This window comes from Mytilus trossulus, chromosome 8 (genome assembly GCF_036588685.1).
Source record: "Mytilus trossulus isolate FHL-02 chromosome 8, PNRI_Mtr1.1.1.hap1, whole genome shotgun sequence".
Classification (NCBI taxonomy): domain Eukaryota; kingdom Metazoa; phylum Mollusca; class Bivalvia; order Mytilida; family Mytilidae; genus Mytilus; species Mytilus trossulus.
Window position 1 is genome coordinate 24,325,423 of NC_086380.1, and position 27,277 is coordinate 24,352,699.

At 33.8% G+C, this 27,277-nt stretch overlaps 1 protein-coding gene across 1 annotated transcript in view; it reads left to right on the forward strand.

Moving 5' to 3' along the window:
- The window catches only part of LOC134680731 (vacuole membrane protein 1-like), a 35,056-nt gene extending 18,143 nt beyond the window's left edge, over positions 1-16,913 (forward strand). The window contains exon 13 of the transcript XR_010100488.1: positions 16,771-16,913. The gene's annotated coding sequence lies outside the window, so the exon portion shown is untranslated. The remainder of the gene's footprint in view (positions 1-16,770) is intronic.
- Positions 16,914-27,277: the final 10,364 nt, after the last annotated feature.

Below are 27,277 nucleotides of genomic sequence, written 5' to 3' on the forward strand. Positions count from 1 at the left end.
ACAGTCCTAGGTAATCAAATAATCATGAAATATTTGGCTTAATAATCAAATAATCATTAAAAAAACGGCCAAGTAATCACATAATCAAAAAACCCATGAGGGCCCTCTTTAGTCAAGATGGCAACCACCATTTTTTGATGATCCATACTTTTTTTTAGAACTTCCCAGTCTTGGGGTGCAAGTCTTTTGATGGCCAGAACATCACTGGCTGGTATTGGTTGTAGGGACTTATCTTTTATCATAAATACATTCAAAGGAAGACAAGGAGGTATAATATAGCCAAAATAAATCTGGGCTGTAAAATCAAGGTCTCCATTATGTCAGAAATCTGTAAAAAGAAAGGACATTAAATAGGCATACCTGGCTTGCCAATAGTAATTCTACAGGAAAACACTCCAGTTACATTTACTTCCATGCAGTATGGATGGACTGCTGGAACAAAGAGGCAAAGAAACACAGTTTGGTTAGTGTTCACCTCTCAAGGTCATATAAGAATCGAAAAATAGACCGAAAATGACATTTTTTAGTAGGGATGGGGTCATACTGACATACTCACCAGAAAATATGAAAATTAGGTCAAGGACAAATGAAACATGTCGGACTGACATGTACATCAAACTGGGTGACCTTACAATATCTGAGAAACGAACCTTATCATGTAACTTAAACCTTGACTGAGTTCGAGGTCAGGTGAACCCTGTCTGACAGATTATATACCTTGCAAGGAAAGTGGTCCTGTTGCTTACAGTACATGAGAAACATTGACCAATGACTCATAAAAATAAGACCAAGTGTATATGAAACCCGCCAGACAGACATGTATTACCTACAGTCATTGCATAAATCAAATACAAAAACATATTTTGCGTATAATTAATAATTTTCCCACAAGGACGCGGTGTGTCAGTGCACGTTGAATTGTTTTACATTGTCTTATGGGGACCTTTTATAGCTGACTATATGCGGTATGGGCTTTGTTCATTGTTGAAGGCCGTACGGTAACCTATAATTGTTAATGTTTGTGTCATTTTGGTCTTTTGTGGATAGTTGTCTCATTGGCAATCATACCACATCTTCTTTTTTATACGATCACCCGATGGCCGGAGTCACTTTAAACTTAATCAAAGATCCATAACAAGAGGTCAAGGTCAGTAAACCCTCACACAGTGAAGGATACTTACATGTAGACGTTGTAAGGAACAATATACCAAATATAGTTATCCTATTACTCCAGCAATCACAGAACTATAAAAATGAGGTCAGATGATATAAAGTATGGGTCAACTTTGATGTGCAGAAGGATTGTACTTGGTGAACATAAATATGTTGTTCCAATGAGGGACATCTTACTTTTAGTCCTATAATATAAGACTCTGGAGGTTCATATCATTTACATTCAACGTTTTTTATCGGATATTTTTTTTTTACTATCAATGTTGAACCCCAGAGTCTTATAACAAGTATCCATTTTCTCGTAGTGGATTCCCAACGAATTTTTGTGGGAACTTTGAACGACAATTTGACAATGTTTACGAAAGTTTTAAGTTTACTGATGTCATTATCCTTTCAAGTGAACATCTCAAATAATAAATAAAATGTCTTACCTTATCATATGTTGGATTTATATCCTTTTTTTTAGCCACTTTTCAAACTGTCCCCCCTTATTTCAAATTGTCAAGCGGATCAAGTACGAGAAGTTCCGCAGGTCTTTCCGAATGTTAATCAGTTGTACATATTTCAGAATATTCATTGGAAAACGAATTTTGTTATGACTTTAAGATGATTATAAATGTTGAAATGATTAAATTCATTTTGATTTCGTCATCAATAGAAAAGGAAGCTTACCATCAAATCTTTCTAAACCCTTAAGAGGCGACCATTTAGTATTCATAAAAAGGTAAAAGGATGGTTGTATAAATGAATGCTATGTCCCGATGATAACATGAATTACACGGTGATAATTTCTACAAAGACTTATGAGGGAGGGTAGGAGGGGTCCCAATCCCGAAATCCCGAGCTTAAAAACACGAAATCCCGAAATCCCGGCCTTAAAAACAACATAATCCCGAGGTCCCGAAATTCGAATAAAGAATTCCCGGATCCCGAAAGGGTCAATCCCGAAATCCCGAGCTTAAAAACACCTGGAGTCCCGATCAAGATCCTATCCCCCCTCAGTTATTGAAAGAAAGAAAAACTGTGTGAAAATAATGGTCAAAGCTGGAAATGGTGACTATTATTACATACACGAATAAGGTAGTTGGCTTTCTCGATTTACTTTCTTTAGAGATTTTTTTTCATGTTGGAGATTTGCCATTACAGCGGTTTTTTTCCTCTCGCGGAACTCACGGGCCATGTGGTATAAACTGCTTACATCAACTTCATTTAAACTCTTGTTAATGTAACATTATTTTGTCTCATCGGCTTCAATACCACATCACCTTGCAATTTTGATTAGGGCTAATTGCATAATGCTTGTAGAGTAAAGCTTTGGTCGACTTGCTACCTAAGCTTTGTAAAAAAGATTCACATATCAATACAATATATATGTATACCTAGTTATACATTTAATACATAGCTCACTGGTAATAAGCAGTCTGGGGTCAAATGTAAATAAATAAACTGTAAAATGTGATTCTATAAGTATTTTGTAACATGTTAAAAAGTGATTCAAATAATATGAATATTACACAAATTACGCAAACCAATAATTTTATTAATTTGAATTTATGCATTACAATATCTTTCATGTTTCTTGTGCTGTTCATCTGAAGGCCACTTTTCAATTTCTTTTTCTTATTTATGATTTTAAACGACTTCATGTACTATTTCAAAAAAACTTATTTTCTTCTTGTCATATTCAAACAATAATAATACTTCAATGAGACATCACACAAAAAAAAAAACGTAAAATTGCGGGATCAAAATACATGGATAAAAAGTTTAAATATCAAATGTCCAAAATCAGTGTTGTCCTATTACCGTATATTGGCAATAAGCTGACAGATGCGCTAGGGATGGATTTAGTTTGATTTTATCATGATAACTTTACTTTGTCGCTTAAAGCCACCGGCAATATATAAGCGATATCATAAACTGCACCAGCACTTGTATCAGATGTTAAATTGTAAATGCATTGACCGTAGACAACTTCATAGAAGATAAATCAGATACAAAGAAAGACGAACGATGCGATTTTCAGCACTGTCGGTGTCCTTCTTGTAAATGTTGTGCAAAGTGTTTAAAAAAATGTACTTGTCGAGAAAGGAGCAAATTTAGTGGACGAGTTTCTAAAAACACCCAGAGATTTAAATTGCATTCTTTCAAGAACTTCCTTCTCTAACAACTTGCTATTATTCTTTGTAACAACTCGATTTTTGCCTCGCCAGCTATTATTAATTTCTATTTATACATACAAGAAAACGTTTGATGAATGAGAATTGGCTCGCTCACCCCCGTTGTTGGAACTCGTATTTTGAAAGATATTTATCTACTCATCCGCCCTCACAACTAGAAATTAACTTCTACTGATGCTTTATAACAACTTGGACAAGAGAACTTTTGGTGAATGAGAATTGGCTCGCTCACTGTTGTATGAACTCGTATTTCAAAGGATCATCGCCTCGCCCGCTCTCACGACTCGCAATTGATTTATGTTCATTCTTAACAGCTTGGACAAGATAACTGGCTTGCTCACTCCGTTGTATAAACTCATATTTTGAAGGACATGTATGGCCCGCTCTCATAACTTAAAATTAATATCTTGTGATGCTTAACAACTTACTAAAGAACATTTGGTGAATGTGAATAGCTCACCTCTGTTTTATGAAGCTGTACTTGGAAAATCATGTATTGCACGCTCTCACACTGGTGCACTCTCACGGAACATTTCAACTTTATACCGTTAGCAGCTAGCAGATTTCATGAACATTTGAACTCGTATTTCGAAAGAAATAGCATCGCCCGTTCTATTGAATAGAGAACATTTCTTTTGTGAATTTGGCTCGCACGCCTCCGTTACATGAACTCATATTTTCAAAGACATTTATAACCTCGCCCGCTCTCACAACTCGCCCATGATTTCTGTTGATGCTCAATTAACAACTTGGAGTAGAGAACTTTTTTGTGAAAGACGAAAATACTTATACCGTTTTTTTCGGGGGGGGGGGGGGGGGGTTAAAATAGAACCGTGCCAATTTTTTTTATTCTTTATGTTGTTCTCTATTCTGTTAACCCCATTCGTAATCTCTCAGCACTTTTTATGGTTATCTCAATAATTGCATGACACCATTACAATTGGACGGGTTTTCGTTCGTTGTTCTATACTGGTTAAAAATATTATCGTCAAATTCGTTTCGTTCACGAAATCCTTAAAATAAAGAATCGGCACATATATTTGAAATAAAATGGCGTGAAAAAAATTGTTTGTCAACTCAGGATAAAAGTGATGGATTAGGAACATTATTTTTAACAATTAATACGGTAAGAAGTTACTTTCATTCATATTTAGGTTGTTCCTAATAATTTTATTTGTTTTGGCAGTGGATTATTAATTTTAATTTTTGCTACGAGAAAAAATGACAAATTTTATAAGACTCTGGGGTTCAACATTGATAGTAAAAAAAAAATATCCGATAAAAAACGTTGAATGTAAATGATATGAACCTCCAGAGTCTTATATTATAGGACTAATCTTACTTTGACCTTTTCTTCAAATTTGTCTCGCATTTTAACTAATTTCTGATAATTCTGATAACTCAATTAGTGAGTTATTTTATATTAACTTCTTCTTCTTCTTCTCTCCGTAAAACATCCTTTATAAGGATCACGACCGTATAAAGGAAGCATTTGGAGCCTGTATCGGTACAGATTAATGTGAGCATTTGCTTACCTAATTCCTCAGCCAGGCCGTGACGGGTCTTATTACCAGAAAGTTAACCGTCCCTTAACATAATAAAATATAACAAAATAAAACATCACTCACCCGATTCGCTCCGTCCTCAAAGTATAAAAAGTGTTTTTTTTTCTATGTATCAAATGTCCTTTTTTAATATCTGTGTTTTAAATGGGAAAGGGTCACCCGGATGCCCCACAAACGTCTTGTCAAAATACGTCTAAGGTAATAACGAGGAATCGGTTAGGACAAAATCTATCAAAACCGACACTACCAAATGCCCTGCTGTATCAAGGTAGAGGAAAGCAATTATTAACTCACTAATTGAATTAACTAATTTCTCTTCTTTGTATCCGGTTCGAAACAACTTAATCCTCATTGTAAAATATACTATTTTTGTCATTTATTTCAAAACGGATATAATTTTTGTTTACATCAAAACCATTCAGGAATTACGGAAGCCGATAAGGGCCATTCAAAAAAAATATTTTATGTCGTAATTACGACATAGCATGTCGTAATTTCGACATAAGATGTCGTTATTACGACATCGCTATGTCGTAATTTCGACATAACATGTCGTTATAACGACATCGCTATGTCGTAATTTCGACATATCATGTCGTAATAACGACATCACTATGTCGTTATAACGACATCGCTATGTCGTAATAACGACATCGCTATATATAAAAGAATATGTATTATGATTGCCAAGAGACTAAATGACACAGATATTAACAACTATACGTCATCATAATGCCCCCAATAATTAGAAAAGCCCCGCGGCATAGTCAGCTATAAAAGAGGGAGGAAAGATACCAGAGGGAGAGTCCCCGAAATGCTGTGTTGCAGACAGTGTTATAATTCAATTATTAGCTCCCTTGGTAAAACTCTAAATTTCATATTGAATGCATTTTATTGTTAGATAATTTACATGAAGCTTAATAAGTAAATATTTGTTAATTGCATAGCTTTTGCTATTTGAATTCATTGGTTAAAGATATTTATTTATATTGTTAAGTTTAATATTTGCATCGTCGCAAAATCTTTGGATACCTTCTTTGAATACCTTCAGTGAGAAACTTATATATTTTATTAAAAACTAATTGAGGTGAATAAATGAACTGTTGTCAAATGGCTATACAGACAGATTAGGTAGATACTACTATGTGAATATGCGAGCCTAACTAGACTGCTAAGCATCCCATCTCCCTCAAATTAAGTGCAAACTACATGGCTTCTAATGCTACTTTTAAACATTGGGCACGATGTTTCACTTAAAATGCGACGTTGAAGAGGGTCTTTGCTTTCGATTAATTTTTGCAAGTTTTATTCGGTTTTTTATATTGTTGGTTGATTCTGGTTCTGTTCGTTTTGTGATGTCATTTTATCAAAAAATTTCCTCGAGTTGTGGAAATCGATATAATAATGTTTACCCTTTAAGTTATTTCAACTTAAAATGCAGTACTGTCGCAAGTAATGTAGGAAGGAAAGATGGGACGGAAGTACATGTATACGTTTCTCATATTTTTTTTATCATAGGATGTTTAACTTTCAAGTTGCATATCATCTGTCATTGTAAAATTTCTATATCTTAATTCATCCCCAATACAAATATATCTGACACTCTGCAAGTAAATCGAACATTTTTACCCTTGGTTAAATTTGAATAGAATTGTAATTTCCCTGACACATAAGTTGTCGAAATACACCCCTTCTATTACTTGAACCTTGGCTTGGGAATTATTTCCCAAGTCATCTTCAGATATATACATTTTAAAATACAGTAATCTACTCCTGGGTCGTCCGCGAAAACGGCAAACAAAAATATAATCCCGTTTTTTTTTTTAATTCGATGACACGGTTTTCGTTGCAGTTTGGGATTCATCTTTCAATTACCTCCATTTCATGCACAAGTTTATATTGACGAAAAGTTCCGGCTTCGCTAGTACAGGAATTACTTTCATCACGAAATAGCAGGACAAATCGCGAAGTAAAACATTATGTGAACTGGTATTACGTGTTTTGATATTGGTGATTGCACCTAACTGAAGTGACGACTTTAAATGATCTATTTCGGAGTACTTCCGTAACATAAATTTCAATTTATTTTACAAAATGGGATTTTCCCCCCATTTCCAAATTCTTTTAAATAAATCGTTAAAAGCTATACAATTAATAAAAATTGCAAAATTTAACCTGTGTCGAACCTATTTCCCCGGGCGGAGTCTTTAGCAACATACACTAATTTTTTTTCGGCAGCAATCATTAACATCTTTCTCCAAATTTCATAACACGATTTGTTTTAATTATCATAAATATTTAATTGAAACTTTAGCACATTTAACGTCGGAAATTAGCGTCTTTGGGATTTTAGACGTTTTCAGACATTTGGAAAAATTGGCTTCCGTTTTGTAATGTATGGAATCATTTTATTCCTTTAAGACCCAAATATGTAGTTAAGAAGGAAAGAATCTTGGCATTTTTTACTCTTCGTATATTTAACTTTTGTTTTGATCAGTTATAAAAAAAAAATACGCCTTAAACTGCTTTGAAAAATGAAATATCAACTTGGACAAAATAGCTACCGTTTGAAAAACGACTCTGTAGTCAGAAGATTTTATTGAATCAGCAATATCTGAACTCACATGAGGCAAATATTTGTACTTTTGTTAGATATTATTATTGTCTTACTATTCTTATTCATTTTCTACTATAATATGCAGTCGAGTTAAATGAAATTTGGTAAAATAACGGCTTTAACGCCACAAAGAACCGACACATGTCGTTTTTCCTGTCAAGAATCAAGAAGATCAGAGAATAAGAAATAGGATCACTATAAATAAGAGTTAAAACAGTTTTTCATAAATGTAACGTTAGATGGGGACATCCGTTTTTTTTCACATAGCTTTCTTTTTTTAATCCTCAAATATACCAGATATTACTTAGGAGATGATCAAGAGCTGTCAAAACATAATTCAAAACATATATTGAATTTGCTTTAATATTGGTTCGTGTTTTCTATAATTTTTATTTTGTTTTGAGGATGAAATTTCGAAGATTTCAATACTAGGGGTTGTAGGAACATAGCGCGTGCCCAACGTTTGAAAGTAGAAATAGAGCTATCAATACTTCAATACACCCTTATACCAAGAAGCCATGTAGTTTGCGCTAATTTAAAGGGAGATGGAAAGCTTGGCTTGACTTGGTTGTACAATTTCAGTCCTCTAATAATTCCACATTTCATTCTTCCAACATGTGTGACAGCATAGCTAATCTACGACCGGTAACTTGTTAATCTAACCGAATTTGTTTGGCTGTACAACCCTAGCACAAGGGGCCAAGATAATCGAAAATGGTATCTATAATATATATAAGTTTCTCACTGAAGGTATCAAAAGAAGGTAACCAAAGATTTTGCGACGATGCAAATATTAAACTTGTGTCAATATAAATAAATATCTTCAACCAATGAATTCAAATAGCAAAAGCTATGCAATTAACAAATATATACTTATTAAGCTTCATGTAAATTATTTAACAATATAATACATTAAATATGAAATTTGGAGTTTTACCAAGGGAGCTAATAATTGAATAATAACACTGTCTGCCACATGTAGCATTTCGGGGACTCTCTCTCTGGTAGCTTTCTTCCCTCTTTTATAGCTGACCATGCGGGGGCTTTTATAATTATCGGGGACATTATGATGACGTATAATTGTTAATTTCTTTGTCATTTAGTCTCTTGCCAATCATAATACATATTCTTTCAAATATAGCTCGTTATTACGACATAGCTATGTCGTTAAAACGACATGTTATGTCGAAATTACGACATAGCGATGTCGTAATAACGACATGTTATGTCGAAATTACGACATGCTATGTCGTAATAACGACATAAAATTTTTTTTTTTAATGGCCCTTATCGGCTTCCGTAAGGAATTGATTATGTTTATAAAACTTTGAATCTTGAAATCTTAAGGAATTAGAAACCGCGCGTTCATTTTCAATCGCTATACAATAACAGTACAAAATAAATTATCTAGATACAGCTTACCTAACGAGTGATACATTTTTTTTAAATTATGAACCTGAGGAGGACATTTCACATGATTAGTCGGACCCTGCATATTGCGAGTAAAATAAAGCAATACGATGCTGTAGACAACAAAAGGATAACTTTCAACAGAGTAAAAGTTGATGACTATAACAAAGTGTTGTCTATAAGATCACCTGATGATGTCTATGAGGGTTACGATTACTTACCAGAACGCTTCCATAAACTGATTAGTAGCTCCTCAATTGAAGGCTATGCAGCCTCTATCGACAACAAAATGGTAAGTTCCGTAGATGTTAAAAAGGGTAGGCACAAAAAACAAGTTAATGCTTATGGTTTCATTGTAAGTTAGACGTTTATGATTTATCCACTTGTCTTTTTTTTTTTTTTTTTTTTTTTATCGAAATGCAAAACCTTGAAAAACACATTTTTTAATGGCACAAACTAAAAAAGAACAAGGACCCTGACCAAACTCGCATTTCTGTTTCAAACTGCATTGAATGGTTATGTTGATTGCTATGCTTTAATTTGTCTCTTTGTAATACAGCAAACGCAGGTTAGCACTAAGAAGTTTGTCAGGTAAGAACTCGTGATACATATGACAAGTTTCATCAATCATTAAAATACAGATCATTTGCATATGTCCAAGTTTTGCCTACAAGGATCCAATAACGCACCGTTGTGGCAGTGCTTTCTATTTAAAAACCTTTCGAGATCCTTGAGGTTTGTCGGATTAATACACACCTTCAAAAATTTGTAGCTGAAATATCATCGGCTGATATAATAATAATGAAAACAAAGGATTGGTTTAAGATCTCTTTAACCAAAGACTGAAATTTTATAAATGTTTCATATATTACTATTATAGTGTGCCCCGTTTTTCTTATACTAGTATATACAGCACATATTGCGCATACTAGTATACCTTATAAAACTTATTATAAAGTGCTTGTTTAGATATTTACAATTTTATGGTATACAATCAGTAGACGACTGTCGGTTTAAAAGATAAATATTTAATTTGACAATGCTCTGCTGAATTTGAAAACAAAATAATTTTGAAGTTTATCTGATTTGGCAAGATTTAGAAGTACTTTACAAGAACCACCCACTCAAGTATGTAACATGCATGATTTAACATGACGGCTTATCAAATATGCGTTTGAGATCCAATGGATATTAGATATTAGATCATATTAGCTTATAATAAGTTCCCACAGAAATCTTGTATACTCTGTACGTATTAATGTTAATCCATCGTGTCTCATACTTCTCAGTCACACGCTCTTTCGACCTTATTATACGAAAGCTAAAATAAGGTCTGACTTTTCCATACTTTATTCAATTTCAATTTTAACAGGTTCTAAATAGCATAGTTGTGATTTTAATAGTAGATACAAATTCATACAAAGTAGTTTGAACTCCCAGTATTATGAATATGATTAAGACATTTGTCTATTATAAAAAAAAAAAGCATAAGCGAACTAATTTCCCACACACAAAAGAAGAAACACGTAAAAGCTGAAACAGAGATTCGTACTTTGCTTACACGTGTTACTTTCAAAGTTAACTCTTAAACTCATCCTTACCACGCGTCCACGTCCACCTACTTACAAACTATTCAAACGTTTTTACGATATCAAAAGGCGCAAGTCTTGTTCACATATTGTACCGTATTATATTGATCTATGGAAAACCGTCATTTGAATATCATCCGAATGGTATTTATTCGAGATTTTTTTAAGGATTTGTTCATGAACCGAGGGACATCGAACCCCATGACCAGTCATGACAAAAAATATATACAAAAGTCATTAGATTGTTGTAAAACAAATACAAATACAAAAGTCATGGGATTGTTGTAAAACAAATACAAATACAAAAGTCATTAGATTGTTGTAAAACAAATTAAAATTGTAAACAGGCATAAGTTAACTAGCAAATTTAATTTTTATGAAATCAAGTACACAAATTGAATATTAGCAATTCAATTTTATAACTCGAATACATTATTTCAGTGACGAATTTGAAAGAAGCATTGATTCGTGTAGAATCTGTTTTGGCGGACCCCGGATGTGACTTACTTGCATATAAATAGTTTACCGTGGTTTCTTTGTCTTAAGTCACGTCAGTTGTTTAACTATTTACATGTTTGTTGCGAATCAGCCGACGAGTGGCCGATCTATGTAAGAGGTATGTGGGTCCTTCGTTTCTTTAATATTTTAGGTCATTATTCTTTATCTTTAAAAATAATACGAAATACGTTTATTTTTTTTTACCACCCCATGATTCTCTGTTCCGTTTGTTTTAGCACCCGATTATTCTCTATTCGTAATATTTTTTCCCATTTTTTCTATTCTATTTTTTTTGCTTATTATTCTCTATTGAAGAAATCCTACCCATACTCTCATACTAGTATTTTGTTTTTATACTGAGTTAATTGGGTTAATGCTTTAAAAAAATGTATTTCTATTTAAGGTTGCTTTCCAACTAGTAAATCTTTTGGATGATGGTCGCACGATCTTGAAACAAGCTGGACGAGTGGATAAGGAATATGAAGGAACAGGAATATACAACGCGCTTGCTTCATTTACACAACAAAACTATAATGCATTGGGTAGACAAATGACCTTCTCATTTGACGCACACAACCAAACTTTGATGAAACATCTTTCTGCTAGAAAAATGGAAACAGTTATGTCAAGAGTAAGCAACTATACAATTCCTTAACAATTATTAATAAGTGTCAATATGCCTAAGAATCATACAGTGGTATAACCCCTCTCAAATTTACATTGAGTTCAAAATTTAGAATGCGTATAACATTTTTTTCTTTTTCAGGTTCTGGTAAATCAGATATAATTTGGTTGAAATGCACCAGAAATTGACTAATAAGGGGAGCTACAATATGTACCTCAGTAATTATTGATCATTCTAACTTAAATTAAGTAAATCGAGAAACACGAAGCATAGTTAATATGAAGGATAATTTATTTTAAATTAATTTGTAATTAATTGTAATTTGAAAAGGAATTGATAGAAAACATAAGGAGGAATAATGACCCCAATGAAAAATGTAGGGGATGGCGTTAATGGTACGATTTGCATGTAGAAACCGGGTGTTATGAGTCGTGAAGTGGAAGAGATATGTATATCTTGGTCAACTCAACAATATCCCTATGTTATATTACTAAACTTGTATACCTTTATACATTTTAGGATGTAATAGCGTAGCATGTAAAGTCTCACAGAGAAATACTAAAAAACAACACAACTGGAACAAATAACGACAACAGTACTATATTTCCTGTCCATCTGAAGGAAGTCTTCAAATCAGAGAAAACGAGTAGCGAACTTTTCCCAGAAGGTAGAATGCTATGTTTCTATGTTCCATATAAACTAAAAGATTCCAACATACCACTGATATACTCTCAAGGAACGAAAGTTCTAGGATCATTTACTGATGACTCCCTGTTAGGGACAGCAGGGACAAGCTTCCAATGTAACAAAGGACATGTATTTGTACTTGACGTATACGGAACTTTAAACGAAACATTTGTAAAGCACCTTCTACAGCATTTACGACATGTGGACCTACGATATTTTAATGAGCCAATGGAAATCAACGTGCATTGTATGGATTCTGGAAACCAGTATATAACTGATGCTATGAGCCAACTTGATATTCAAAAAGAGGAAAGTTTCAGAGATGTTCATCATGTGGCTACCGCTGAAATGACTTAGAAATACTTATTTCAGTGGTATTGACGAACTCATTACAGCTAATTTCTTATGCATGTAAACAAGACTTTGGTTAGCTTACTTGCTTTGTTTGTATAAAAAAAAGGAGGACGAAAGATACCAAACAATAGAACACATGACACAACATAGAAAACTAAAGAATAAACAACACGAACCCCACCAAAAACTAGGGGTGATCTCAGGTGCTCCGGAAGGGTAAGCAGATCCTGCTCCACATGCGGCACCCGTCGTGTTGCTCATGTGATTACAAATCCGGTAAAAAGTCGTAATTCGGTAGGTCAAATTCATGAAAGGGAAGGGAATTGTAGTTACGACGTAAGGAACATATCCGATATCATTTGTGAAACGGTTAACCAAATGAAAAAGACAAACAGAAAAACAATAGAACACATGACACAACATAGAAAACTAAAGAATAAACAACACGAACCCCACCCAAAACTAGGGGTGATCTCAGGTACTCCGGAAGGGTAAGCAGATCCTGCTCCACATTCGGCACCCGTCGTGTTGCTCATGTGATTACAAATCCGGTAAAAAGTCGTAATTCGGTAGGTCAAATTCATGAAAGGGAAGGGGATTGTAGTTACGACGTAAGGAACATATCCGATATCATTTGTGAAACGGTTAACCAAATGAAAAAGACAAACAGACAAACAATAGAACACATGACACAACATAGAAAACTAAAGAATAAACAACACGAACCCCACCAAAAACTAGGGGTGATCTCAGGTGCTCCGGAAGGGTAAGCAGATCCTGCTCCACATTCGGCACCCGTCGTGTTGCTCATGTGATTACAAATCCGGTAAAAAGTCGTAATTCGGTAGGTCAAATTCATTAAAGGGAAGGGGATTGTAGTTACGACGTAAGGAACATATCCGATATCATTTGTGAAACGGTCAACCAACTCGTGATGGCGTCCGTAAAATTTATGAAGGGATGATTTCAACTTCACCATTTGGAATTCTTGGTTTAATAGCTTCCTTGTGAGCAGTAACCCTCTATCAAGATATTTGTATAATGTACAATTGTTTGTATTTTAGATATAGTCCAATTCATTTTTGGTATATGATATGTACAGGTTGAAATATGCGTATATATATTGCAAAATTACAAAGCTATAGCTAGTATTAAGGTTTGTACAAACAGAGCAAGCAAGCCTACCAAAGTTTTACCCTACAAGCAGTAGAAAATTAGCTGTAAAAGCGAAAAGAGATAAAGTTATATTTTACTTATTCGAAGTTATTAAGATTAAAATTAATATATGATTGTCAAATGATGTATACCATAACCTGAATATCCATCTTAACAAATTACTTGTTGGAATTTGCTATATTATAATACAACTATGCATCTCCCCAAAATGATACTTTTGTTGAACGATATGGAGCTAATTGTAGCGAAAGAACCTTCATTTATTCTGGATCATTTTTGTTGAATTACTTGTCTTTACTTGGAAAATATAAAAATATATAAATTGTAATGTAGAACTGATCTCTGTATACTAAGCCTACAATGAACACATGACACTCAAATACAAATACGACAAATCTCTAGTGGCCAGGCTCCCCCTTTAATGGGAAAAATTGTTGATTTTACTGGGAAAAATTGGAGCATGAATGGAGCGGATTTGCCCTTAGGACAGTTACTGTGCCCTCACCTAATAATAAGTTCTGGAAATGCCACTGGGTGGTTTTCTATGATCTTCTATTAGTCACATAAACATTCCCTACATCTGAAACTCAGAGTTTACTAAATTATAATCCTGGTACCTTTGATAACTATTTACACCACTGGGTCGATGCCACTGCTGGTGGACGTTTCGTCCACGAGGGTATCACCAGCCCAGTAGTCGACACTTCGGTGTTGACATGAATATTAATAATGTGGTCATTTTTATAAATTTCCTGTAATCAAAACTTTGAACTTTTTGAAAAACAAAGGATTTTCTTATCCCAGGCATAGATTTCCTTGGCCGTATTTGGCACAACTTTTTGGAATTTTGGATCCTCAATGCTCTTCAACTTTGTACTTGTTTGGGTTTATAAATATTTTTGATTTGAGCGTCACTGATGAGTCTTGTGTAGACGAAACGCGCGTCTGGCGTACTAAATTATAATCCTGGTACCTTTGATAATTAATTATAAATAATTTAAATTTGGATGTAACGCGTTTTCTGATTGGCTGACGTTATTTAGTCGTGTGACCGTGACGTCATCAACGTTTTTTCTTGGTTTTCTATGGTTTTAAATGGAATTTAGAATCAAATTATAAGAAATGACTGTAATTGTTTTTTTCTGTCTATTCGAAATAACATAAAAAATGTGGTGCACACTGTTAAATAACCCGATACGCGCGTTATTCAGTGTGCACCAAATTTTTTATGTTATTTTTCATAGACATAAACAATATTACAGTCATTCCTAAAATGAAAATTATCTTTTGTATGACCATTACACATGAAAAAAATATGTTAAATAATATGCATTTTCATTCTGAAACTAAACCAAAATATTAATTAAAAAAAAACCAATTATCTTTTGTATGACTACTGTATATACTTGGTAAACTTAAAAAAAAACCCGCTAACGAAGAACTGATCTCTGCGAGCATATTATATACACATGAAACTGATACAAATACAAGTGTATTTAAATTTAAGAATTAAATGCTTCTTTTTGTAACTTTATTGGGGTGTAAAAGCGTTGACCGAAGTACATTTTGTATAAAGCGTCGGAGCGCTTCATTCTAAAAATGTACGCACAGTCTACGCTTTTACAACCCTATGAAGTTACTAAAAGAAGCATTCAATACTTATAATTACATTTTTAGCTAGGATCATGAAAACGCGATTTACAACAAGTTTTTATTTAATTTACCTGTAGACTTTATTGTGCGACCTCGTGTTATCATGACTGATAATTTTTATTGTGTAATGCAACTGCTTAATGAATAACACATGATGAGTATTCGGTAATCAGAATAACGTATCATAATGAAACATACATCTAATGTAATTATTCTGAAACACAAGAAGCAAGTAGAAAAAATGGTGATTCTTTAAAGAATTACATAAAAAAAGAACTTCAATGTTAATAGCAAATCATTTTCAAATAAACAACTCCTGAATTACCCTCCAGTCTGATTAACTTGAGCTTTAGCATCATGTCATTATATAAATTTTGGACCAAGGGGGGTAGATGATGGTACTATATAAAGGTAAAACTTATTTTAAGCTTTCAGTTTGGATTAAAACAATATATTTAGGAATAAACTTCCTGATATAATTTGATTTTAGACTAAGCTGATAATAAGAAAAGGAAACTTCGTAGTATTGTATATTCAGAAATTATTGCAAGGTTTTTATTTATACGAATAATGTGACTTGATAATTATCACAATGATATGAACTTGCATTCTGATATCTAATACATATATATATAATTATCTGTATGTAGATTTTCCTGAAATGGCAATAATTGATCTTGCGTTTTGTTTGTCCATTCTTCTAAAATCTCCCTAACAATAAATGCTTACAATAATTTCTGAATTTTTAGTATGCGCTGTAACAAATTTAATTGAATGTTATTTTTGTTGAACAAATACACAATTTTTTGGTCTTTTTCAATGCCAGTTATGAGAAAAGAAAAAAAAAATATTGCTTGCTGCAACAATTTCTAATGATATTTCTTCATTATTTTGTCTTTTTCAATGCTTTGATATAAGCACACGTAAAAAAGTGTTGGTCATAGATCATATTCAATTAATAAATGTATAGTTTTGTTTAAATATTTTATTATTGTAAATATTGATGTATTTATTTCTAGTCTCAGTGCTTGATTTGATATTGTGCAATTTTCAAAAAACAAAATATCTGTCCAAGATGTTAGTTTAACAATTTTGTTTCAGAAGTGACAAGGTAAAATACTAAAAGGGTATGCATTTTGATTCTGTTCCAAGATACTAATCTGGCTATTTGTTACAGCAAAATGCATTGAGTGTGTAGGTAAAGGTGATATCTTTGTTTAACTTGCCGTAAACTAATTATTAGGTTAGGTATACTACCCTCCTTTCAAAGTAGTCTAGTCCTACAGACAGATTGATTGGTTATCTGTCGGATTAGTCTACTCTTAAAGGTGGGTTTTGTACCTAACTTGATGAGGAATTCACAGTTCAGCTAGCAAGCAAGCTAACCTAACATGCTTCCTTTATCTGCATACTAAAGGCGTTTTGATGTAAACAAACTTCATGTAAGAGATACATACATGTGACAAGTAGATCTACTGAAAGTCTAGTAAATGTCCAAGGGTAATGAAAACTTCATCTGTTTACAATATCTCAAGTCCATTTTGTTGTTCAAAGAAAGAAAATAGACATAACGTAAATTATCTCTTGATTTATTTCAGTGAAACAAGTCTGTAAAATTTGCCAACAGATTAAATTTGCATTACTTGATGGTTATAACCAAGATCTTTTGTAAATCTACAAATTCATGTTTCGATGTGCTGTGAGCAAGAGGAAATACTTCATTTTGTTTTTATACTGGGGTAATTCATTTTTGAGGTGCTGTCTCTTATAACCCACATATATTCTAACTTTTCATGAATAGTTCAAGATTTTAACATTATGGACTCATTCACATCTTCGAATAACTCACTCTGTTGTGAAACTTAGGTTATAAATGACACCTTTTAATCAGGATTAATCAGATTATAATTTGTTTAACACTTCTGCATTAAAGAGGTGAGAGACCTTAGTACACTGATAAGTGATACTTTTTATTTTAACGAATAGATACTGCATTATATACAGATGATCCATGATAAAGTTTGCCAACATCTTGCTTACTGTAAATTCAGAAATCATTGTGAGGATTTTTGAATTGCGAAAACAAATTGCGAGAGAGCTTTAGACAATAATTAAAATTCGCATTTTGAAATTTTTGTATGAATTTAAGGTGGTACCCAACACTTTCACTAAAATCAGTTTGGCTTGTTTAATTTTCTTAAAGTTTTGACAAAGTATGTACTTTGACCCTTTGACAAAAATAAAAAAAAATCAAATTTGAAACAACCATTTTGTCAGAAATATTACACTGGTTATATAGCAATTTGGCAAACACTAATTTTGATCATTGAGAAGCTTTCTATTCCCTTAACAACACAACGTAATTAAAATGTTGAGCTGATTTTACAGAGTTATCTCCCTGTAGTGTTAGGTACCACATTAACAGGATTTTTCTCAAAATCGTAAAAAATAAAAATCTCATTTAAGTTAAAAAAAAGAGGGACGAAAGATACCAAAGGTACAGTCAAACTCATAAATCTGAAATGACAAAATTGCAATTAAGGAATGACTGTAATATTTTTTGCACACTGTATAACTCGCGTAGCGGGTTAATTAATAGTGTGCACCACATTTGTTTATATTATTTCGAATAGACAGAAAAAATATTACAGTCATTTCTTATAATTTAATTCTAAATTCCATTTTAAATCGTAGAAAACCATGAAAAACGTTTTCTGACGTCACGGTCACATGACTAAATTATGTCTATGGGCTCATAACAAAATAACGTCAGCCAATCAGAAGACGCGTCAAAAACCAAAATTAAATTATTAATAAATGTATGCAATAATTTCTGAATTTACAGTATATAGATGTATTCAAAAGAATAACAGTTCGAAAAAAGCCATGGTCTTATGTATGCCTTGTTAAACGACATTATCTATTTATGTTTTTCAATTTAATCAAATTTCTATCACAAATAGCTGTAAGTTTGTTAATATTTCAGAATCCAATACTGTGAGTACATAACTTATTGTGTGCACCTATTTATTGACATTTTTTAAAGAAAGGACTAAATATGTGAGATTAATAAGTGCTTTAATTTGCTTACATACATACACATATTGGATATAAGAATAGAGGTTCTCTTTATTGCGATACTCATCTGGTTGCATTATTTGCATAAATATAATCATACCAATAATTTCACAATTTTACAGTATTATATGATTAACAAATACTTATATGGATGGATTGGTTGGTGTTAAACACCACAAAAAATATAGGCAGTTATTTTGATTATGGTACAACATTGTAAACAGTATACCTTGTTGTTCATTTTCTGTTGTTTTTATCAATAACCTAAATAAAACTTTACATTCCTATTGCTGTTTTTATTATACCCCTGCTTTAACAAAGTTGGGGAATACTGTTATAACTCTGTTTATCAATCCACCAATCCATCCATCCATCCGTTGGTCCTTCTGTCCGATTCACATCTGTCATGAGAACTACAATACAAAGGATTTTGTTTTTGGGTTTTAAGAAGTCACCTTAGGCAGCAACCATTTGAATTTCGGGGGGGGGGGGGGGGGGGGGAGCTATGGTTTGTTTTGCCAAAAAAGTTTGTTTCCAGTTTTTGGAGAGAAAAAAAAAATTTTGATTCTGAGGAAAAAAAATGTTTATTTCACATTCAGCTGCCACTATATGTTATGCTAAAATTGAAAGAAAAATTGTTTTCGACTTGTGAAAAAAATAGATTGTTTTCCGCCGCAGGCGAAAAAAAAAATTGTCCAGATAAAAAAACCATAGCCCCCCCTTAGTTTTTTTAGTCATTACAAAACTCATGAAAGATACCAAGATTGTGTATGACAGACATGTGTTTAGACAGTCACTGTAAAAGACTCATCAGTAAGGCTTGAATTAAAAGAGTTCAAAAGCCAAGCAAAGTTCACTGTAAGCCAGACACACTTAGTTTTCAAAAGTATAGTCAGTAAAGCATGAATCAAAAGAGTTAGTTGTAGAATTTTTGGGATGAGGGCTGTTAGATCACAATTTTGAAGGTCAGGGATCGAGGATGATCTTTTAAGGTGATTAGTCTACATCACTATGTACATCTCCATTTTCATGATGCTCTTGGAAAACATTCAGAACAGAGTTCTGTCTTGTTTTGGTGCATCTTCGCTAGCCAAGGGTTACGATCCACTCCCTCTCTCTTCGGTGTTAGCTAAGTCTTTGTGCTGAAGGCCAGACTCTATTTTTAGATGGTGACGTTCCCTTGTCACCATCTTACGGTGTTTATATATATCAACGTGTACGATTCGCTCGTGTATCTAACAATGTTTTAGATTTTAACGAGAGAAATTTATGTATTACTGACAAATTATTACACCAGGGTTTTCGATATCAAAACATTTACTAAATTTTATCATCAGTATATGGACATCATTCGTAAATATAGTTCAACATGCAGACTTCTTATACATTCAGGTATTTCACATCCACTATTTTATGGAAATATTCTTTATAAAGCACAAAAATGTCAGTATTCACCTCAGAAGCTAACAAAACCTTTAAATAGACTTATTAAGAAGGGATATAGTTACGATACTGTTGTCAGGTCATTAAAGATTGTATATTTGGCATCAATATTGATTAACTTATAGGGTCTTTGTTTCGGAACTAAACACATTATTTAAAAAAAACCAGTTGGAATTTCTTATCCCAGGCATAGATTACCTTAGCCGTATTTGGCACAACTTTTTGGAATTTTGGATCCTCAATGCTCTTCAACTTTGAAAATCAACTTTGTACTTGTTTGGCTTTATAAATATTTTGATATGAACGTCACTGATGTAGACGAAACGCGCGTCTGGCGTACTAAATTATAATCCTGGTACCTTTGATAACTGTTGGCCTGACACGGGTTATGTTCTTCCAATATATGTTATGATGATATGATACTAATCTCCTCACGGGAAGGATTGTGGCTGATATTCTTAAGATGAAGACATAATTTTTCAATCAGTTTAATTGAAGTCTGGAGCTGCCATGTCAGTTAATTTCTAGTAGTCTGATGCTATTTATGTTTTACTGTCATTTTGTTTATTTTCTTTGGTTACATCTTCTGACTTTAGACTCGGACTTCTCTTGAACTGAATTTTGATGTGCGAATCGTTATGCGTTTACTTTTCTGCTTTGGCTAGAGGTATGGGAGGAGGGTTGAGATCTCATAAACATGTTTAACCCCGCCGCAATTTTGCGCTTGTCCCTAGTCAGGAGCCTCTGGCCTTTGTAAGTCTTGAATAATTTTTAACTTTAGTTTCTTGTGTACAATTTTGAGTTCATTATCACTGTACTAGTATATGTATTTGTTTAGGGACCAGCTGAAGGACGCCTCCGGGTGCGGAAATTTCTCGCTGCATTAAAGACTTGTTGTTGACTTTCTGCTGCTGTCTCCTCTATGGTCGGGTTGTTGTCTCTTTGACACATTCACCATTTCCATTCTCAATTTTATTTGACCTATATTTGCTAACTTATTATACATTGTGATTTGGATTGGGAGATATTTTGTGACCGATATTTGACACACATTCTGGACATAGCTGACGTTGTATGAGAGCCAAATATACATTTCTAATGTACCTATCTAACACACGGCTAAATTATATAGCAAGGGGAAGCTAAGAATGTGTACTTTCCAAATATCCTGGTCGTCAAAAGAAATTATGGTGCATTTTTTTTTTAAATCGGGGTCAAAGGTCATAGGTACAATTTCAATTATTTGGATACTTGCAGTAGAAAAATCGAGTTAAAACAACTGCCAAAACGAAAAATTACTATAAGAATACAGTATTAATGCTGGGAAAAGATATTTCTATCATAGGCTTAATTAACTTTGGTCGATTTTACCGGTAACGTATGTTACGTCACGTTTTCTCTCGGAGTCAAAAAAAGTCAACTACTAATTGCACCAATTCATCGGTAGTCGCCCTTGCATTATTCAAATCTTATAAAATTTCCATATCAACTGATTGCACATATTTACAAACATATTTACTGCAAATTTGATATAAACAATTCGAGACAAAATAGTTAAAGCAAGGGGGAAATATTACTATGACGTATTTTCATTTTCATAGAAAGTCCTAAGATGAACTATAAATTACAATGGATGAAACGTGTGGTCTCCTGTTAGTTTGAAAGCCTACCAACCGCGTCAAGGTCGGAGAACCATATGGCACGTTTTTTTTTTGTTTTTTTTAAACTTATTATTGTGCAATTTGTTGACATACTGCAATTTCATTTACATCACTTAATCATATATTATGATAGTACTAACACACATTTTATAAAATCTGCAACAAATAGATTATTTTGATATAAAACATCAAAAGAAATACGAGCACTCATTAAGGTCAAACTGTGTTTGATTTTTCCGAGGTCGGCCGCCGTGTATCTTGAAATATCGAATTGATTAAACAACACTTGACATTCGGCTACTTTGGCACTAATATACCAACTTATTTTCATAACTTGCATCGCCGGTTCAAACCAGAACAAGGTCATTCTAATATACCTTTCATTTGGATTTCTTATGTTAAAATATATACTTTTTAAAAGTATTCCGTTATCCTATAAATAATAGAGAGTTAGGACTTTTGGGATGAGGGACTAATGGGGTGTTAGACCAATAGGATGTCTGATTATTTAGATGTTAGGCTATTTAGGTGTAGAAATATTGGGATGTCGGGATATCATAGCTGTATTTTAATTTGTAATGTCATCATTCTCATCGTCCAGACTTGGTTCATTTGTCAACATGTTCTTACAAAGATCACTTCCTTGGCAAGGGCATAACTCAGTGCAGCAGAGGTTTTGCTCAAAGCAGACACAAGATCTACTACATATTGATTTACCTTTGTAGGAACAGACTAAATCTTGTAGAAAGTCGGATGATATCATACCAGTAAATAAAATTGACATAGGACCGTTGCTGCCTTTTTGCCAACCAAAGTCATACGGAGAACCTATGTGGGGTTTTGCTTCGTGTGATGTCATCCATACTTTTGCCTGAATGCACGCTCTCAATACATGTTGCTTGAAAGACGCTTCGCTTGGTGGAAGGCGAACAAGAGCAGAGTCTTTGGTGGTCGCCAGTCTGACACGCAATTTATTTAAATCATTTTGACAAGATTTATACTTTTCCTTAGGATCATATAATCTTGTAACAAGTTTTCTTGAGGCGTTTTTTGAAATATCAAGATCAGATTGAGCAAGCTGCATCAAATCTGATAGATCATCTGACGATGTTTTCAAGAGCTTATACACAGATTTTTTCCCTATCCCAAAAATAGAAGATGTTGTATCACAACCAGTTAAAGCATGAGCTGATGGCAAATTTTACAAGTGATATTCGACAGGGAACTGCATAAATCATGCACTGGAATATACCGCCTACCATCCTTTCCGCTTGTTACTGTTCCCTTAAGAAGCCATAGCTGATCCATGTGTTGCAGATGATGAAAATAATGCACACAAAGAATTAAAACGTCCGTATCTGAACAACGTATAACTATTCTACCCCTTACATTAGAATTACCGAACTGCTTGTCAGCATGTAGGGCATGTACTATGATACGGGTATCTGCTTCTTCTTGTGTGCTGAACAAACACAAACAATCACGTATTGTGTCGTTGCGGATCTTTTTAACTGTCTCAGGATTATGGAATGCTCCGGCCAGATATAAAATACGTCCATCAGCTAGGGCATTTTTTTCGCTGTAAAATTGTGTTGTAAATTCTCCAAGGAAAGTGATGAGGGCTTGTTTGTTTTTGCTGTTTGAAAGAAACTTTTCCCAGTCAGGGATACTGCTTCCCTCGTTCACCTGATAAATTCGATGGCTTGCAGATGTTAAAGACCTTCGTTCTCTTTCAGCAGATTTAATAGAATCTTCTACATCATATCTATCGAAGACTTTCTTAGCGTCCATTGATTGAACCACACCAATACCATCTCTAATTAAGGCTGTGAGGGAAATGTCATAAGGAGGAAGAGCAAAAGATGAACATATCTCATTTTCAAGTTCATGAGTGAGATCAGCCTCACATTTTCTCATGGTACCGTCATCATGGAACAGAGAAGTAGGAATTGGTCCAATAGGGAAAGACAAAAGTTTTTCGACGGTTACATCATCTCTGCACTTTGTTAAGGCTAGAGCACGTCTAAAAATAAGTTCTGGGTTGATGTTTCCCTTAATAATATCACCTGATCGGCACTTTAGTTTTGTCTTTTTCTTCATGTCAGTAAAAGTCTTCATGTTTGATCGTTGAATTGGATCATAGAAACTCCCTTTTTCATTAGCAGACAAAGCTTTATCAACAAATTTTTTAAGCATTGAAGTACCATTGGTAACTGCTTTAAGTAAACAGTCTTGAACTTCTTTTGTTGCACGCAAGCCAGTTGACATATTGATTAGTTCCCGAGGATGATCTTTAATGTCAAAAGGGTTAATCATTTTATCCTTCAGATGGCCAATTAAATCCTGCACTTGCTGTTCATCTCTTTTCATGGAAGATGGTCTACTTTCGTCGTGTTTGACATCATCTTCATGAGGTAGTCCGGATCTTGCTTTCATCTCTGCGGTGAAATGTCCTACAATATGCTTTGTTAGATTCCACCTGATGAGTGCAGACTTTTTTCTTGTTATACCAACAATGCCTCCATTTCCTTTGCTGTCTTTTATTACTGTTTTTTCTGTTGCCATGTCACTCCACACCCCATTAAAAGTTCCAGTTTTCTGATGAATAGCAAACAGACCAACACGAAAACTATTTTCAATTTCTGGAGGGAGATCTAGTCCTATAATATAAGACTCTGGAGGTTCATATCATTTACATTCAACGTTTTTTATCGGATATTTTTTTTTTACTATCAATGTTGAACCCCAGAGTCTTATAAAATTTGTCATTTTTTCTCGTAGCAAAAATTAAAATTAATAATCCACTGCCAAAACAAATAAAATTATTAGGAACAACCTAAATATGAATGAAAGTAACTTCTTACCGTATTAATTGTTAAAAATAATGTTCCTAATCCATCACTTTTATCCTGAGTTGACAAACAATTTTTTTCACGCCATTTTATTTCAAATATATGTGCCGATTCTTTATTTTAAGGATTTCGTGAACGAAACGAATTTGACGATAATATTTTTAACCAGTATAGAACAACGAACGAAAACCCGTCCAATTGTAATGGTGTCATGCAATTATTGAGATAACCATAAAAAGTGCTGAGAGATTACGAATGGGGTTAACAGAATAGAGAACAACATAAAGAATAAAAAAAATTGGCACGGTTCTATTTTAACCCCCCCCCCCCCCCCCCGAAAAAAACGGTATAAGTATTTTCGTCTTTCACAAAAAAGTTCTCTACTCCAAGTTGTTAATTGAGCATCAACAGAAATCATGGGCGAGTTGTGAGAGCGGGCGAGGTTATAAATGTCTTTGAAAATATGAGTTCATGTAACGGAGGCGTGCGAGCCAAATTCACAAAAGAAATGTTCTCTATTCAATAGAACGGGCGATGCTATTTCTTTCGAAATACGAGTTCAAATGTTCATGAAATCTGCTAGCTGCTAACGGTATAAAGTTGAAATGTTCCGTGAGAGTGCACCAGTGTGAGAGCGTGCAATACATGATTTTCCAAGTACAGCTTCATAAAACAGAGGTGAGCTATTCACATTCACCAAATGTTCTTTAGTAAGTTGTTAAGCATCACAAGATATTAATTTTAAGTTATGAGAGCGGGCCATACATGTCCTTCAAAATATGAGTTTATACAACGGAGTGAGCAAGCCAGTTATCTTGTCCAAGCTGTTAAGAATGAACATAAATCAATTGCGAGTCGTGAGAGCGGGCGAGGCGATGATCCTTTGAAATACGAGTTCATACAACAGTGAGCGAGCCAATTCTCATTCACCAAAAGTTCTCTTGTCCAAGTTGTTATAAAGCATCAGTAGAAGTTAATTTCTAGTTGTGAGGGCGGATGAGTAGATAAATATCTTTCAAAATACGAGTTCCAACAACGGGGGTGAGCGAGCCAATTCTCATTCATCAAACGTTTTCTTGTATGTATAAATAGAAATTAATAATAGCTGGCGAGGCAAAAATCGAGTTGTTACAAAGAATAATAGCAAGTTGTTAGAGAAGGAAGTTCTTGAAAGAATGCAATTTAAATCTCTGGGTGTTTTTAGAAACTCGTCCACTAAATTTGCTCCTTTCTCGACAAGTACATTTTTTTAAACACTTTGCACAACATTTACAAGAAGGACACCGACAGTGCTGAAAATCGCATCGTTCGTCTTTCTTTGTATCTGATTTATCTTCTATGAAGTTGTCTACGGTCAATGCATTTACAATTTAACATCTGATACAAGTGCTGGTGCAGTTTATGATATCGCTTATATATTGCCGGTGGCTTTAAGCGACAAAGTAAAGTTATCATGATAAAATCAAACTAAATCCATCCCTAGCGCATCTGTCAGCTTATTGCCAATATACGGTAATAGGACAACACTGATTTTGGACATTTGATATTTAAACTTTTTATCCATGTATTTTGATCCCGCAATTTTACGTTTTTTTTTTGTGTGATGTCTCATTGAAGTATTATTATTGTTTGAATATGACAAGAAGAAAATAAGTTTTTTTGAAATAGTACATGAAGTCGTTTAAAATCATAAATAAGAAAAAGAAATTGAAAAGTGGCCTTCAGATGAACAGCACAAGAAACATGAAAGATATTGTAATGCATAAATTCAAATTAATAAAATTATTGGTTTGCGTAATTTGTGTAATATTCATATTATTTGAATCACTTTTTAACATGTTACAAAATACTTATAGAATCACATTTTACAGTTTATTTATTTACATTTGACCCCAGACTGCTTATTACCAGTGAGCTATGTATTAAATGTATAACTAGGTATACATATATATTGTATTGATATGTGAATCTTTTTTACAAAGCTTAGGTAGCAAGTCGACCAAAGCTTTACTCTACAAGCATTATGCAATTAGCCCTAATCAAAATTGCAAGGTGATGTGGTATTGAAGCCGATGAGACAAAATAATGTTACATTAACAAGAGTTTAAATGAAGTTGATGTAAGCAGTTTATACCACATGGCCCGTGAGTTCCGCGAGAGGAAAAAAACCGCTGTAATGGCAAATCTCCAACATGAAAAAAAATCTCTAAAGAAAGTAAATCGAGAAAGCCAACTACCTTATTCGTGTATGTAATAATAGTCACCATTTCCAGCTTTGACCATTATTTTCACACAGTTTTTCTTTCTTTCAATAACTGAGGGGGGATAGGATCTTGATCGGGACTCCAGGTGTTTTTAAGCTCGGGATTTCGGGATTGACCCTTTCGGGATCCGGGAATTCTTTATTCGAATTTCGGGACCTCGGGATTATGTTGTTTTTAAGGCCGGGATTTCGGGATTTCGTGTTTTTAAGCTCGGGATTTCGGGATTGGGACCCCTCCTACCCTCCCTCATAAGTCTTTGTAGAAATTATCACCGTGTAATTCATGTTATCATCGGGACATAGCATTCATTTATACAACCATCCTTTTACCTTTTTATGAATACTAAATGGTCGCCTCTTAAGGGTTTAGAAAGATTTGATGGTAAGCTTCCTTTTCTATTGATGACGAAATCAAAATGAATTTAATCATTTCAACATTTATAATCATCTTAA